This window comes from Branchiostoma lanceolatum, chromosome 11 (assembly GCF_035083965.1).
Source record: "Branchiostoma lanceolatum isolate klBraLanc5 chromosome 11, klBraLanc5.hap2, whole genome shotgun sequence".
In the NCBI taxonomy this organism is placed as follows: domain Eukaryota; kingdom Metazoa; phylum Chordata; class Leptocardii; order Amphioxiformes; family Branchiostomatidae; genus Branchiostoma; species Branchiostoma lanceolatum.
The window spans coordinates 8,874,875-8,891,796 of NC_089732.1; the positions used below are offsets into that span (position 1 = coordinate 8,874,875).

The 16,922-nt window shown below is 42.5% G+C and overlaps 2 pseudogenes; both read right to left on the reverse strand.

Moving 5' to 3' along the window:
• Nucleotides 1-5,668: 5,668 nt before the first annotated feature.
• LOC136444844 (type I iodothyronine deiodinase-like) lies at nt 5,669-10,851 on the reverse strand (annotated as a pseudogene).
• Nucleotides 10,852-11,607: 756 nt separating this feature from the next.
• On the reverse strand, nt 11,608-14,746 carry LOC136444542 (type I iodothyronine deiodinase-like; annotated as a pseudogene).
• Nucleotides 14,747-16,922: the final 2,176 nt, after the last annotated feature.

Genomic DNA, 16,922 nt, shown 5'->3' on the forward strand with positions numbered 1-16,922 from the left:
TGTGAGGACTTGTCACATATCTAGATGTTCTGTGTGTGTGATTGTCTCCAGAAGGTCGGATGACAGAAAGCAGATATCCGTGCCGCTACTTAATTTGCCGTATGCACGCGGGGGTGTTTGCCTCGGTGCCTAGTACCAACAGGTGTTGCGCGTGGTTTTACTCTTAAGTGGGGTGAGTTGTCTGCGTGCCTCAAGGCGTTCCATGGACCTTGTCACGATTTCTTAATGTCGGGTGGGCTGACAAAAGATGGTGTCTCCCGCTCGCCTGAGGCAGAGATGCGACAATCTCAAGACAAACTCAAGACACAGTTTTCCCCAAGGTCCGCAGACAAATAAAATATCTAATTGACAAATAAGAAGGAAACGTAGCATCATATTGCTCTTGAATTGCCTCATATATTTTACTTAGGAAAGAGGCGTCGATGTATTTCTTTTTCTCTATGACTGGTGGCGCTGTAAAAGAAGCTCAGGTAACGTGAGTGCAGAACCTCTTTGCTCCTGTCTTTTGAAATTTGATTATGTTCTGTCTCAATAAGTAGAATTTTAAAATCAATTTCCGTCTCTGAATCTAGATCTGTCTGAAATTTAAGTCGTTTCCCCTGTCATCTGCTCTTCTTCTTATACATTCCAGTGTTGGTCTCATTAAGTTTAGTCCTTTGTTGATACTCTTCCGCTGTCCTAAAAATTCCAGCAATAACTTCTTGAGAGACCTTTCTAAAACAAACATACTTGAACAAAGACACACACACACACACACACACACACACATATACACACACACATACATAAATACATACATACACTCACACACACTATCGGAGATGAACAGTTTTTAAGCCCCAAATTAACAAAAGGCTGAGTGTGTTATCTTGCAATCATTGTCCCCAGCACTCAATTTTCTCTTTCCATACCCGGAGGCCACTTGTCTTCTTGGAAAGAAGTACTGAGTTGTCTAAACGATGTTACTGATAGGTACGATTGTATCCAGTATAGCTTACAAACACTTTTGCAATTTCAGTTATAGCATCAGATTTATTCAAGAATATTTGATATATGTCTTTCATTGAAAGATGGCAAGCAAACCCCAAACATAGAAAAAAACTTACAGTTGCAAAGTATACCAACACCGTATATGTGTATGTAGACAAATATATAACATCTCGTATTCTCATGATTAAAGTAACATAATGACAACAGACAAATGTGCTATACACATCACGATAAATATCAGGTAAATAGGCAATCATACATTAATTTCGGGGCGGGGAAATAATAGTTTTCAGACAATCTCTCCCTTTCTGCCCTGACAAGACCTCAATTGTATTGATTATATTTGAGAAGGATTCACAAACACATACTTGTCTTCTTCACTACAGGTAAAGAAGAATTAAACATTAGCAATCTGTTACAGTGCGTGTTGTATTATTATACATAAAACAGATGACATCATTGTTATAACTTATGACTTATTTAGAATCAAGCATATAAACACATCATTTGGAATAGATCGCTCTGCTAGCTTCTTAGTATTCATAGTTAACTTTTAGTGATTAGTTAGAAATATCGAAACAAGGCAAGAGTTCTCTCCTGGCCCTCATGACGGCCACCAGTCGGACGTACCCGGACAACACCTGCCGACACTCCCGCTCGAACCCCGACAGCGTGCCGCTCCCGTCGCCCCGCCGCATGTAGCTGTCCAGCACGGAGGTGTACAGTTTGGCATCCACGATCTTCAGCTCTGCGATGGCGGCGTAGTTTCTGACGGTCAGCTTGCCGAAAGGTTCGCGCATGCAGGCCTCGGAGACGGACAGAGACCGGTCCGCTCTCAGTCGTCCCAGGATCCGGCCGTACGACTCGTGGATCGGCCGGACTTCGGAGATAGAGAGTTGATCCGGGCGGTCGTCGTCATTGCGGGCCGCCTTGGTTTGAGGTTTGCTCGTGTCTTCTCCTTCCTGCTTCCTTTTTCTACCTGTCTCCGTGCTGTCAGGGCTTGGCGAGCTGGACGGACTGGGGGACTCCGTAGACTCTACAGGTGACTTGGCGGGAGAGCGAGACCGTAGGGCGGGAAGGGTAGCCCTTGGCAGCTGCGTCGACACAACCTCACTGCTGTCCGGGGCGAACTTTTGACTCCGCTCGATCGTCCCGGCGATGGCGCCCACGACTTTGTGGTAGCGATGCAGCATCAGCATGGAGATGTACAGGGCGACTCCCATGCGGCGGTGACTGTTCATGATGGCACTCGATGCCGGGTGGAAGCGCTTGTCACAGTCGTCACACAGAGACAGCACTCTGTCGCTGTTGTAGTACACACACACGGGGTCCAGGCAGATCCACGTCGCCTGCCCTCTGCACTGGAGGCATCGTAACGACCGGGCCTTGTCGTCCAAGTCCCCGATCTTTCTCAGGACCCACTCAGCACGAGAGCCGCCGTAGCGTTCTTGGTCTGGGCTGCAGTTTACTCTTTGCATGTCGTCAAGAAAGTATTCAGTGCTGACAGCAAGTTCTGACGACCTCAAGACGAGATTGTTAAGGTATAGTCTGAGAGCGTAAAAGTGGGCGGACTACCTGGTTGAGATTTTGTTAAAACAATGAGCAGCGAACAAAAGCAGGTCCTCTCTCGTCCACGCGCCCAGATGTTTGGATGAAGATGTCCGACCGGTCCTGTATATACCCTACAGGCCAGTTACAACCTACAGCATTCTGATGTCATCCTGAACCGCAGCTAAACGCAAAGATCAAAATTGACTAAAAATGACTACTGTAATGACTTTTGCAACAACTCAATCACAATAATGATAATACGTTTATTGCAAAATACACGTATATGCTCGAGGGTCAAATTGCAAGTACATTGTAATGTACATATAGATATAAGAATGATAGATGCAATGATATTAAGAAGTACCTCCAATGCTATGCTACATTCTTAACTAAAGTATAAAGATAATTTTGTTCGGTTGGACTTCTTTTATTTTAGGCAGCGGAGGAAAAATTTACCCACTTTTTCTATAATATGTGAGTTCTAGTATTAGATAGATTGCCAAATTAATGCCTCGTAACAAGGATAATCAAGACGGTGGATGGTGCAGATACTGTATCATGTAATACGTGTTCTATATATGTATACTGTATTACTCTTATTGGATACCGTTGTGTTTAGTCTTAAGTTTTGTAGAATTCATTAGCATTGTTGATGATTATAAGCAAAGACATATGTGTCTTGATATTTTGTACTACCTAGTGAACTTGCAATACATTGTACCTGTTACATTTGTTGTGCAACGAACTTTGATTGCCAGCAGTGGAGAAACTAAGGAAGGTGAGTGTTGACATTTTTTAGGGCAGGGCCATTGAGAGAGTACCGGCACAATTGTGAGAATCTTTACCGCCCGGCACCGGACCTAACCTGGTCACCTATCCACATGCAAAATGCTGGGGGTCGGCTTCGCTGTCCAGACGGGTGCATGTCCTCATTACACCGAGAAAATCTCACCTACAGACTCGAGATAAAGACCGAAGACGAGGTCATTGTAAACCATGCTCTAGATTCTGGCTTATGGTAGCTACGATTTTGGCTATTTATCTGGTAGCAGGCTCACAGTTGAGCTCCTGTTTCCGATTATTTTCAAACTGTGAGACCCCGGTTCAAATCTGGGCCAAGATATCTCGGTTGGGATGCACCCTTCGTCTGGAAGGGACGTGAAATGGGGGACCCGTGTTCGAGGAGGTGCCTCAACCTCTCCCTCTGAAAATATACCACGCTACGTAGCTACATGAAACAACAAGAAAACTTGCTGCCCAGTGTGCCACTAAGGACATAATATAATGTCCTTGCAATTGGTGGTATTAGACACTACAAGGTCTGAATGAACAGACTACTGAACTGCCCGAATCCAGGTCGCACAGGTACAGCACGCGTGACCTTCGCAGGTGGTTCGGTACCGGGTCAACGTTCTGTTGGACAAATGGGAACTGTATCCTGAAGGATGGAGTGTTGTCTGCAAGTATGTAACAACAAAGACCACCACTTCTGTGTGTGGTGCCGTCGTTTTTCTTTGTCTGCAATTAGCCCTTGTGCATGGATCTGCAATAAAGTTGACATTTACATAATCTCTAAGCAGATGTAACGTTATACGGCTTCAGTCTCCTTGCAAGATCTACCACGTCGGAGTGTAGATGTTATCGTTTTTCGGATTACGTAATTTCTTTTTAAGATTACTGTTTATACCAAATCAAAATACGTTTACAGGAAAGCAAGTTCAGCGAAACTAACTTTTGACGGTCTTTTCGAACCATTAGATTGCATTGACCGATACGAGGGGCTAAGGCGTGAGTAATTTAGCCTGAGTGTCATCCTGTTTCAGTTCCAGGCTTTACCTTTACCGTAAAGGTAGAATCTGGAACTGAAACAGGATGACACTCAGGCTATGAGTAAATCCCATCCAGTGGTAAAATGTCAACACAGCGTTTCTCTCTCCTCTGTCATTACCTCCGGGAAGGAAGCTCACCCCCGACGGAGGTACTGTTTCTGGTTATGTTTGCGTATTTGCACCTATAACTCAAGATCCCTTTGATAGCCTTTATTCAAATTTTGATATGTCTGTATCTATTGAGGTTCCAAAGAAACTTTTGCTATTCTAGGCCCCTAACAGTATTTTCAGGCACTTTAGCAGTGCAGGAAGACACCCCTTCCTGAAAGTAGGGTGGTATAGTCCATTGACAGCTGGCCAGTCGTCCGGCTAGGATCGATCAAGGGGAGAAGCGAATGGGAGGATGTCTAACATCTGAGGTGGCAATACTTATGGCATTAAGAAATTCACAAAAACTCACTGATGTTAAATTCCGAAACTTTCTAACACTAAAGACCAGGCGTTAGTGCTCTCTGTCTTCTAGTTGCTCGACACAATCGCATCACACCATTGTTGTCTCATTTGACTGATGTTCGTCATTTATTTCAAATTCAAGCAAACAGAAAATACCGTCATTTGGCATGTGGCATACATTGCATCACTGTACAACGCCCCCTACCTATGACATATAGCACTGCAAAGACTCTGGACACTATTTTTCCGGACAAAACCTCTCATGCGAGGGAAGGTCTCATCCTTCATACGCCCCATAAGTACTTTGTAGTATTGTATGCATATGGCATCGTTCTATTGATGAGGTAAACATAAAACAACTAACAATAGAGAAAATTCAACAAGACTTGTGACAGAATGTGCGTTCAAAGATGATTGACTATTCCACTTCAATGACACCACCTATTACATACAATACCATAAAAAAACTTTGTGAATATTCTTTTTCCAGACAAAACCTCTCTGATGAGGGGCGGTCTTATCTTTCATGCGCTTCACAAGTTCATCATAGTATAGTATAACACTGGCGTTCTATTGTTGTAAAATAGATATTAGTTTTATTTTGTGGACTAACTAGCTTTACAGATCACGATAAAACAAGATTAGAAATCCTCTCGAAGTTAAGTATTGAATAGTCGAACTGATAAAATGTGAAATGATGAATGAAATAAATCTCCATGGGTACCTACTGGCATTAAAAAGTGTTGAGTTGGTCACGAAAGGTATGTCTTATGCCAGCTCTTGACTCAGTGTGCGTCTTTAGATGTGATTCTTCTGAATTGAAGATACAAAACTGATCAGTTGTTTTTAAATTAAGGCAAGGATTACTTAAAGAATGTAAAATGAACGGAGTTATTCAGATATTTATCTAGCCAGTCCCTGACTTGGTGCACGTGATACCCGTGCGGTCCCATCATGCCCTTGTACATGACCCTCCCGTCCAACAGGATGTAGAGCCGCTCAGGCCACGCCCCGTACTTCCGGTTGGCGACGTCACCCATGGTGTCCACCAGCAGGGGACCGGATAGGTTGGAGTCGGCCTGGCGGGAGGTAAACAATATCAATATCAACAACAATAATGATAATGTCAACAACAATAATGTTGATTGTAAAAAAAGAAGCTTAAACTATTTAGGAAATCAGACCATTTTCATATTTCAGAAAAATGACTAGGGTATATCCAGCAGTTTCAATTGTAAATACTAGAGTTCCACGACCTCATATCTTCGCCAAATAATATGAATTGTACCGACAGATGAAAGTACCAAATTCCCGCCATTTACCAATATGGCATTACATAGCCAATAACAATTAAATTCAAGTCTTTAGTTGCTTAAATAATATCTATCAATGTTCCGCTGTTTCTCAGTGGCTTGATATGCCACAGGTCTGAAAGTCCTCTCATGGAATGTCAATGACGGTTAGACATCCAGGTAATAAGATACCCAAGAAAACTGGATGGATTTTCGAAACGTAGTATAACTCTATCAAATATTAGACCCTGTTTTGCATAATCAGCATCTAATTGTTTAACTTGGCTTGGCTATATCAATTATCAGATTCAGCTATTTTAAAATACCCAACATGAATATAAAAAGTCCTGTCATTTACGAGCATAGTGTTATTAGTATAATCTCAGCAATAATTCAAATGAGGTCATTTGAATAATTAATATTTCGATTATAATCGATAATTACTAGCCTCTCTTTCAGTGAAGGATGACACAGTTTCAAAGGTGATTTGTTTTTATTTGTTTTTTTTTGGCTGTAGGTAAGTACAGCAAGGGCTACCAAAGGCTAAGGCTATTACAAAGGGTTAGCCCTGGTAACTGAACAATATGCAGACCTTGATACAAGCTTTCACAAAGACTAGAATGCGACTTAAATGCATATAAACAGGCACAAACATAGAACTCATCATAATTACCATGTTACGTCAATCATAAGATCCGCTTTTAAATCTTCATACCAAACATAACAGATACATTTTAGTCCTGTTCTTTCGATTGCCCAGCTAGTAAGCTAGCTGTTGACCTAGATTCAGGACGCCAGCTGTTGACCTAGATTCTAGACGCCAGGTGTGTACTAACACATGCCTCGTACTATGGTGCGGCAGTCCTATATATGACAATTATTACGTTAGGTAGGTCATGATCTGCATAATTAGCATATCATTATGCTGATCATCACCTAAGGAACATTTATACCAAATACAAGAATAATCCATCAACCCCTGCTTGAGTTATCCTCCTCAAAAATTACAAACAAATAGGCCCACTGCAGTTTAAGGCAAGCCGCAAGGGGGCCCAAATTTACATCACTTACTCTCTGCCCCAAGATCTATCTGCCACTCAAAAAATTATAACCTTACTACCTGCAAAAAATTCGACAACAAACTTTAAGCGGATTGATAAACTTTATTCATTCATTATGCAAATTAGTTCCTGGTTTTCATAATATGTATTTGATTATGTAAGACATTACCGAAGCTATTTACATACCAAAGATCATGACGATCCGTCAACCCCTTCTGTAGTTATTAGCCTCCAAAGGTTTCAACAAAAACGCCAACTGCAGGTCCAAATAAGCCGCTAGGGGGGCCAAACTTACACCATCCATTCCCTGCTCCAGACCCTATGTATTGGTGAAAAATCATGAACCTGGCACTTCCAGAAAATTCGACCACAAAATTTAGAACTCAGCTGCAGTACCTTAATTATCCGCTAGGAGGCCCATTATCGAACTTGACCTTCCTCTTTAACACTCCTACCTACCAACTGAATATCATGCACAGCCGTCAACAGCACCTCGAGTTATGCTGGCGATATACAAATTCACACACATATAAAGCCCGCTGCAGTACCGACGGAAAATGCCAGGTGAACCATTTTTGAACTTGACCTCCGTTTTTACAATATCTACACACCTGCAAAAAATCATGAAGATCCATCAACGTTTCCGTCACTTTTTTTGCCTACATACAAACACACAAAAATGTAAAGTCTGCTGCAGTACTGTTGGAAAACGGCAGGTAAACCATTTTTGAACTTGACCTTCCTTTGCACAACCACTACACACCTACCAAAAATCAGAAAGATTCATTGAAGCTTTCTTGAGTTATGCTCCTGACATACATAAAGACCCACCCAACAGATTTTTCAACCGAAAACATAATCTTCTCCGAGTACAAGTACTCGGCGAAGATAACAAGAAAGAATTCCAAAAGCTGAAGTCCTTGGTCAAACTGAAAATTTACCTATTTGCTGGTGCCTTCCCTACTTACTAGCCTCTACCAGGCTCCACAGGTCGCTGGAAAAATAGTAAAAAATTGGCCAAATAGACGGATAACATGTCAGAGAAGTTGGTCCGCCGAAGAACTTTTGGCGACCTATTTCTACTATTTTCCAGAGACCTTGTAGAGGCTATTTTTAGTACTTACCAACATTTTCGCTGCTGCCAGACGCTCCTCCAGTGTTCGATGCTTCCTAAAATCAACATAAGGATAAATTATAGAAAAACACAACCGCAGCAAAATGGTCTCGGCATATATGCTCTCCACCACAAAACCTTTGATAACAATCACATTTTGATATCTTTTGTCATGACCTTAGTTTTTCCGTCCAAATCAGTAACCAAATACATGTACGATTAATAAGGTGATCGCATCTATTCCCATGACGTACACTGATACCTAGCACATATAATCTATCCGGGCGCTCTAGAGTCGGTAAGGCAAGCCGGATATTCACCTTCTCAGGTATGGATTTAATATCACACTCGTCTAGTTGATCCTCTAAGCCGTCTTACTTGACCAACTGTGATCCTTTGGAGGGATTTGTGATATATTCTGCTTGAATTTTCTTAAACCGATTTAAAAAGGTTTTTCATGGAAAAAATTTGCATAGGGATGGAGTCTCCACCAGACTCCATCAATTGCTAGAAAAATGGTAGAATTTTAGTAAATAATAGGCCAAAGGAGTTAGCCAGCCATAAAATTACAATTTGAAACCCCCGTGCTTCCTTCGTGCTTTGATTACAAATTTGCCGTCGGTTGCTGTGTTACTGTTATATTGTTACATCACATTGGATTGAATTTGTAATGATTAGCTATAAAATGACCTGATCTTGGTGTTGTTTCGGAAGGACCAGCCGTCCGACGCATGCGCCTCGGCGATGTAGACGGTCAGGAAGTCGGCCCTGTCGGCGAACTCGGCCACCATGTCGTTAAACTTTGCCAAATTCGCCATGAACGGGGGTCAGGTGCAGCTACCGAAGTTCACCACAAGGGGGCGCCCTTTGACAGTTGAAGAAACACGACGAGGGATGAATACAGTGCAATGAAATGTTCACGTACGCTCTAAACAGTTGAACATATAGTTTTGATATTTTGATGTGTAATTAACTATAATCGACGATTTTAACCAACCAACTACACGAACGCTAACCAGCAAACTGATTAAAAACCAATCAATCAACAGATCACTAACTAGCTAACCAGCTGACCTTTCTTAGCGAAGTCCACCAGCCGTGCTTGTGTGAGTCCGTCCATGTGCAGAAGCGGAGCGTCAGGCGCCTTCCCTCCCACCCTGGTCTCACACTGCAGATCGTTCGCGTGTCCGTCCCATGCGGCCCAGAACGAAGAAGAAGTGAAGATCTGGAGAACAACAGCAATTTACATGTAGAAACTTTTTTGCACATCCCTGGCCGAAGGCTATTTGCAAGTACATGTTAGAAACATAGGATATAGACATACACGTGACAATGGATAGTGATTGACATTATTGAAACAAGAGACTACTCAAATATTAGTGTTTGCTAAGTTTGGTTTGACTTCATTTATGGAAGGGGAGGTAGCTCAATGTTTCTTTAGTTGGTGGGTTCTTTGATTCTGAACGGAAAGTGGCTTTATGCTCGTCTGTCAATGTGGTGAAGTTGGGGTAAGTCACTTTTTGAAACCATGTGATTCTATCGTCCTGTTTAATGAACGTATTGGAGATCCAATACACAGCACCGTTTCATCATTATTAACAAAACTGAAGGGTCTTTATGGTGAAATCTTACAATTCTTTTTATAACTTTTAGGAAACCCGTCCTCCATGCATACGTGGATGTCGACCAAGGAGTCACATTTTGCGGCCTGGAGATAGATACAGCGACAGTCTTTTATAAATTTTCAGTCTTTGAAAAAAAAAAAAACCCGTCATGTATAATGCATAACGTTTTGTCCACTGTCTTCTTTCCATGTTACATATGCATTAAGGTCGTGGCCGCTAGCTGTACTAGCTGTACACAGAATTTCAAATCGTATTTTCCACTTCAGTACACACAAATACCACACAGATAGAGGATTTGGGTACATAAGAGCTGAATGCATGACCCTTGGTGTGCTCTTTTAATGTTAAAAATGGCTCTCGAAAACATTGTAATTAGATGATTTTGCACGTTACGAAGCCGTCTAATAGCTGTTTGTCGAATGCATAAAAAGAGTGCCAGCGAGTTGATATGCTCTTATGAGTATCAAACATCACTCGGACCCGTTGGCTTTTTTGTATAATTTTCATAGGTAGATGTAGTATAATTATCTTAGATGATTTTTGATAATTTTTGTACCAAACCTCTCTGATAGTTAAAAAACGTCGTCAGTCAGTCAATATAAGCTTTTAAAGTCCATTCGTAAGGAATGACAACTGACAACTATGGAAATCACAATACATTTGTTGATTCGACGATACCTACCAGATCAATGTAGTCCTCCCGTGCTAGGGAACTCCCCTCCATCTGAGCTTGTTTCGCCGTATGGTCGTCCATTCTTCTCTTCAGTGGGGGAAACAGAACACCGACAACTGTGTTCACGACCCGCATCAGCACGAAAAATAAGACAAACCCCACAAAATGGAGGGCGAGAGCAACGCGTTTCACCGCCTCCATCTTGGGGAGGAATATGCTATAAGTATTTGCATGCACCCCGTGGTGGTCTTAATACCGCTTTGATTGTGTGGGTGGATGGACAGGGCAGGCTGTTCCAAATTGGCTTATGGAGGGGGGGGGGGGGGAGGAAACAGTGCTTACGACACCGAGTCCAATGGATCTACCTTTGGTCTGTACTCGGGATAACTAAAAAAGCTGTTCATGGTGGATTTTGCGATATTTGTATGTTGGTAGTTCTCAGTCTTTTACATAGATGATCAGACTCCCCCCCCCCGTAGATTCCTTTGAGGCTTTGTTGTATTAAATAAATCTTGTCTAATTTTTTTGATATCTTGTCTGAATTGTGACAATCTTTTGAGGATTTGTTGTATATCTTGTTCTAAACTTCACATTGTCTAATGTATATACATATATCGGGGACCAGGAAGTGACGAAACGTATTAAACGTACTCTCCAAGCAGATGTTTGATTTATACGTCTGATTTACATACTGCCATACCGTACGGCACACGTTTTGCACTGTTGATGTTGTTTTTAGTGTGCGTAAAAGCGCGCATGCACCTGTTTTGCCCTCCCGTTTGGGTTGTCATGAACTCAAATAAACAAGCCAGGGCTACCCAACTAGCCGAAGGCTGTTATATCTAGGAGTATTACAAAGGGCTAGCCCTGGTGGCTGAACAGCATACAAGATATACAACTTGGTACAAGTGGTTACAAAACACGTGAGGTATCTACCCAGTTTGTCCCGTTTTCAGTAAACTAACAGTGCTGAGCACACTCTTAAATGCGATGGCAGTAACATCACACAATTGCCTTAATAAAGACTATCATTTATTACACAAAGAAGTCCCTGTCATCAAACGTGTTAAAATGGCCGACACAAGACAGCAAACCCTAGCTAACTTATACAGTACTGCAGAGACATAGGATTTTCTCTCCAGACAAGACCTCTCAGAAGAGGGACGGTCTTACCCTTCATACGCTCAACTAGTTCTTCACATTACTGTACAACATTGGCCAACTTCTATTGCGATTGAGTCGTAACGAATGAGCATATAGACAAAAAAACAATCCTTCCATACGCTTCACAACACAAGCACTATAAGTATATACTTTAGGAACATACGTTCATCATTGGACATGTCAAAATCTACATATTCATATTTCCCCCCACCATTCCACAGTGGGATGCCCTGCCTGGCACGGTTGTGACGGCTCCCGCCGTTGAGTCATACCGTGCCAGGCTGGAGGCCTGCCCGCCTTAGCCCGGGACTTTGTCCCTCGCGGGGTCATCTGGGGGTATTCAAGATGATGATGATTACGGAAGGCGCTCCGGCCCAACAAAGAGTTTATCGTCAATATATGGAGAAAATCCGAAGATTATGACCAAAGTGAGGGTCGAATTTAATCTAGATCTTGTGAGAACCAATGATTAGATGAAGACTGTGAAAGTCGTTTAATTGTTCCTATTAAAGATATTTCTCCAGCCAGTCTCTGACTTGGTGCACGTAATACCCGTGCGGTCCCGGCATGCTCTTGTACATAACCCTCTCTTCCAACAGGATGTAGAGCCGCTCAGGCCACGCCCCGTACTTCCGGTTGGCTACGTCATCCATTGTGTCCACTAGTAGTGGGCGGGATAGGCTGGAGTTGGCCTGAGGATAAAAAATATCAAGAGTCAAGAACAACGCTGGGCGAAAACAACAACAACACCCTGGATGACGACGGTAATTTTTAACATTTCAATAACAGTAATAATGATTGCCACAGTAATGATTATAGGTTGCCACAATCCACTGCCTCCTTACATACATACATTTACATACATAATGGAAGACAGACATTCATAGATACATACATACCAAAATTTTCGCCGCTGCCAGACGGTCCTCTAGTGTTTGATGCTTCCTGAAATAAAAGGTAACGTTTGGATGTGATCAACATCTAAGTATTTAGAAACATTTCTTACCTATTTCACTTTGGGATTAAGATAGGGAAGAGAGATATCCTGCGTTTGCTGGCAAATGTCGTCTTACGTAATATTTTAATCGCTTGTGTCAACAGAGGATCTCTTAAGAAACGTACAGATGGGGGACATCTGTTGGAAGCGAACTAATCTGGATTATCCTTTATATCTTGATGAGATTGTGGGTAAGTATCCCACTAATCCGACTTTGATTTTCTTTAACATCCGGAAAACACTATAGGCTAGAGAAATCATAGCGGTTTGCTTAAAGGATGACAAAATATGATGTCACTTTGTTAACGGCAAAAACAATTCGTCTTTCTGTTTTGTTATAGTTATCTCTGTAAAGATTTTGGAGGAGGATAGAAATGTTGACAGTCAATTTGTCATTTAAATGAAAAAAATCTGCTAACCAAAAGAACGAGGACGGAACAAATGTTTTGTCTAAACAACTAAAAAAATATTATATACTGCCTGTTGTTGATTTTGCATGGTTTTATCAATACATAGATCTAGAGATAAACTGCACATTTTCTGGTACATTTGTTGGCTAAAGTATAACGACATAAACTGGCTGCAATATTGCAATATTTGCAATCTCGCAGTGTAGTAGTACATTGTACATTGATAAAGTTGTGATAATTATCCAAAATGACCTGATCTTGAAGTTGTTTCGGAAGGAGCAGCCGTCCGACGCATGCGCCTCGGCGATGTAGACGGTCAGGAAGTCGGCCCTGTCGGCGAACTCGGCCACCATGTCGTTAAACTTGGCCAAATTCGCCATGAACGGGGGTCAGGTGCAGCTACCGAAGTTCACCACAAGGGGGCGCCCTGAAAAAAGGCGACGAGGGATGAAAAACGTGCAAGGAAATGTTCACGTTTAAAACAGTGGTAAATATTTTTTACCTTGCTTGATGTCTAATCAACTGATTAAACACTAACCAATCAACTAATGCTTAACAACGAAGAAAAAAACCTGCCAAGTAATAAACTCGATAACTAAACAAATAATCTGTCATTGTCAAATCAACAAATATCTAAACCATTAGTATCCTGTTAAACAACATATTTCATAGCAAGACATCCATCCATCCATCCATCCGTCCGTCCAACCAACCAACCAACCAACCAACCAACCAACCAACCAACCAACCAACCAACCAACCAACCAACCAACCAACCAACCAACCAACCAACCAACCAACCAACCAACCAACTATAAAGTAATAAGTCAACCTACACACCTTTCTTAGCGAAGTCCACCAGCCGTGCTTGTGTGAGTCCGTCCATGTGTAGAAGCGGAGCGTCAGGCGCCTTCCCTCCCACCCTGGTCTCGCACTGCAGTTCGTTCATATAACGTTCTTTCCACTCAGTCCAGAGTGAGGAAGAAGTGAAGATCTGTAGAACAACATAATCATTCAGCAAGTCTTCACGAGTTCGATTTACAAAATCTCGTACTATTTTGGTACTCAGACTTCGCGATCCACACGAGGAAAGGAATGTTTCTTTCAAAATGTCGGAATTCTTAACAATGTTTAATATACATGCAGGTGCATGTTTTCTGGGGAGTCAGGTTTCCAGTCGCACAATAGGCTATTAAAGTGGGCTGCGCGAGCTTCAACATGGCCGCCACAGGGCTGCAAACAAGACAGACAGAGACAGACAGACAGTCAGACAACATATAACACACACACAGTCGGACAACACACACAGTCGGACAACACGCACACATTTCCCTCACAACGGTTGCAATGAACTTGATCAAAAGTCAGTGACCAACCAGATCTATGTAGTCCTCCAGCGCCAGTGCAGTGCCGTACATCTGAGCTCGTTTGGCCCCGTAGATGTCCATCTTTCTTTGCAGCAAGGGGGACACAACACCCAAAACCGCTCGGACAACCCGCATCATAACATAGAGAACGACAAGCCCTACAAACTTGAGGGCGAGAGAAACACACTGTACCGCCCTCATTCTGGAGGTGTTTGTCACTAACCGGGTATTTGACCTTTTTTCTATTTGTACATGAAGGGGGAAAGGTCAGACTGTTCCAAATTGATTCCATAGAAGGGGGGCAAACGATTTTTGGAAGTACGTGCTACTTAACGTAACGTGACCAGTTAACGTCCAATTTATTCAAAACGTATTTATCTCAAAACCGCGCGGACAGAGCCAAATGATAAACCCATGGGCAGAAATATCAGCTCTTCTAAAAAGAAAATGCATGGCCTGTAAGTTTTTCTCCGCCTGTTTAACTCCGTGCGAGCATGTATCTATACTGATGTATATGATGTAAAATTGTGCCAGCGTAACCCATTATCGTACACCTCAGCCTTTTCCCTTCTGGCGCTATGCTTGAAGAACATAGACCATTAAAAAATTGCACAGTAACTATCCAAAGTGGTCTACAGACAAATGATAGTAAAGTCATTATGTTTGACCCGCCACTTGCTTGACGCGATGGAACAAAACAATTTTGATCTGTAAATTTCAACGAGATGCGCGGCACGTGGCGTTCACGTGATAAACACATGGCTATTATGTTTTGCGGTGCAAAAATTAACCTCCTGTCCGGCGGTCGCTATGTTGTATCAAACCTTTCTAAAACTGGTAAGAGTTTCAAACCTCCAATCACCATGGATAGTCTGAATATCAAAGAAAGGTTTAACGTCAGCTACTTTTAAAAGATACTAGCTATCGTGTAAGTTAGAAACACATGATGATGTACGCGGTATCGAATTGCATATGAAATACGTCATGCACGACGATTCGGTGCAACTTGTTGTTACTGGTTCAGGAGTTTATTCTGTTATGTCGCTGGACGGAAACCTTTTTCATTGTTTTGCATAAAAGAGAGAGATGGCTAAGGATCATACTTTTGACGTTCTTTATTGCTCATGAGAACAGGCTTTGGCATAATACACCGCAACATGTGGACATGACCAACACTGGACGTTAACTGCTCCCGCACGTAATTAGGTCATGTTACGTTAGCTAAGGGGTTGCTAAGCAAGGATGATTGTATAATATATTACTTTGGCTTAGCTTTCTACAGCGTACGTAGTTACTTACTCCAAGGGGGTTGAAATCAAAACTTAAAAACTGTAAACCTCCTTGCTTACTTGGACGAAAATGGACTTGAAGAGAGGCTCGAACTTGAAGAGGGGGTACCTCTTTTTACGTGACTGCTAACTTACTTTTAACAACCGCCCTTCATACCCCAATGACCTTTCTGTCCAGTCACTAAGCTGGGCTGAAGACATGTAATCAAGTACAAACTATTTTTCCGCCTCACTAAGTACGTCCCAACAAAGGACTTGAATGTGTTATTTGGAGCCAAGTTTACAATACGACCGAACCTCCATGTTGTCACTTGTCTGGTGGTCTTTGCTTGCAGGTTGCATTAAAATCGCTAGATGGGGGTCTGAAAGCAGCCAGTTTTTTTGTGTAAGGTTAAATCAAAACAGATATGAATTGACTACAAATGATGAACTTTCATAAAAGTAAAAGTAAAGAATTTCATATGATGTTATTCTATATCTTTTTGTTTGATTTTTCTTTTAATCATTTTTCCTGTTCAGATTGTGTACAGTATCAAACATCTGCAGTTTAAGTCGTATGTAAACAAATGTGTAGTTAGGTGAGGTAAGCCAGCTTAAGTGCGGACTGGCCGGACCGGTTCTGCCGGGCTGGAGAGGCGCCAAAACAAAACCGGTTCGTAACTAGTAAGTACGCAACGGGTGATTCTGAAGTGGCGCTCGTTTTCCCCGTTTCAATCTCGTTCCACAAACATCGGTGTGTTATTTTCTTGACCACGGATCCTGTACCAGTGAGGGATGGAGACAAGAGAAAACATCAGCTACCAGGGCTCCCGAGCCGAGTGGATTTTGAAGAGAGCGAACGACTTCGACGACAAGGCGCGGTCGTTTTCGTGCGGCGGGTGTGGCGGGGTAGCGACTTGGGTCTGTCTGGATCCGGCCTGCATCGCCTACAACCAGTCCATGGCGCTGTGTCTGTGTGACGACTGCGACCATCGCTTCCACCCGGTGTCCAGCCCCGTCATGTGCCGACACCGCAGGCTCGCCGTGGTCCTGTACATCTCCCTACTAATGCTCTACCGCTACCGCAAGATCGCCGAAGCCTTCACGAGCCAGAAGTACGAAGAACAA